This window comes from Propithecus coquereli, unplaced genomic scaffold (assembly GCF_000956105.1).
Source record: "Propithecus coquereli isolate 6110/MARCELLA unplaced genomic scaffold, Pcoq_1.0 Scaffold1, whole genome shotgun sequence".
NCBI lineage: Eukaryota > Metazoa > Chordata > Mammalia > Primates > Indriidae > Propithecus > Propithecus coquereli.
This window is the reverse complement of record NW_012133857.1, coordinates 7,330,911-7,332,026: the sequence shown is the minus strand read 5'-3', so window position 1 is coordinate 7,332,026 and position 1,116 is coordinate 7,330,911.

The following is a 1,116-nucleotide window of genomic DNA, read 5'->3' as shown; positions in this document are numbered from 1 at the left end:
TTTTCTATATAACTAAAAAATTCTGCAACATTAAAGAAATTAAGGTTTGTTCAGTTTTAAAATTGTCTTTACTAAATATCATTGTTGTTAAGATTCCCAGAAAAATTTAACTTTTCATACTTTCAAATGAAATTCTGAAACACACTTTTGATGATTCTCTTGTTTCTACTCAACTTCTGTTATGCTGTATTTGAAAAGGAGGTTACTTTGCATGGTATTATTATTTACATTTTTTATCCTTTACATTTTTTCATATGATCGTTGATGAGTTTCTGAGAATCTTGGCCTGTGTTTTTAAACCAACCAAGAAAATAACAAAGAAAACAAAATTGAACCAACTGAAGTTACAACTACTATAAGTCCTGGTTAAATGCGTCCATTCTTTTGTCTTAAAACAGCAACTCTTTAATAAGTGGAAGAAATGAAGTGAAAATAAATAAGTTAAAATGTTTTACTCAGCCATGCAAGTAACTTTCAGCCCAGAAGAAGTTGGGAGCACGACATAGGGGACGGTGGGACACCAAAGGTTGTAAAGAACATAACCTGGAAGGCCAGGATCCTTGGGGAAAGCGTTTGATGACCAGCTGTACTACTTGTCATCTCCCCAGGAATTATCTATATTTTACCCAATTAAAATGAACAAATTAGCACGTGCCTGTAATTTTATGATATAACACTCTCACATTTGGAGCAATGACCAAATTATATTTTAGCAAGTATACTAGTAAACTAGGTCAAGTAAGTTAGATGTTTTTCCTTACTTAAAAATTGATTCCTGAAAGATTTCCAATATTTCATAAAGTTCTATTGAAGAGCTGATCTATTCAGAAAATCTTTCCATTGTGAGTCATGAAGGCATTCAAAATGCAATTATGGAAAGACTTTTTTGCTAAGTATTCACTATTCATAAATAATATTTCTTACCATGTATGAGAGTGTGTGTGAGTGAAGACTTTTTCCACTGGTTATTGAAATGAGAAATTACTTTTTTGTTAAATTTGGGTTAAATCTATTTAACTATCTTGGTACTTGACTGTATGATTGTGACCTCAGTGTGGGATTCTTCCATTTTGTTTAGAATTGATGCTTTGTCCTTCCTACTTAAAGGGTAAATTT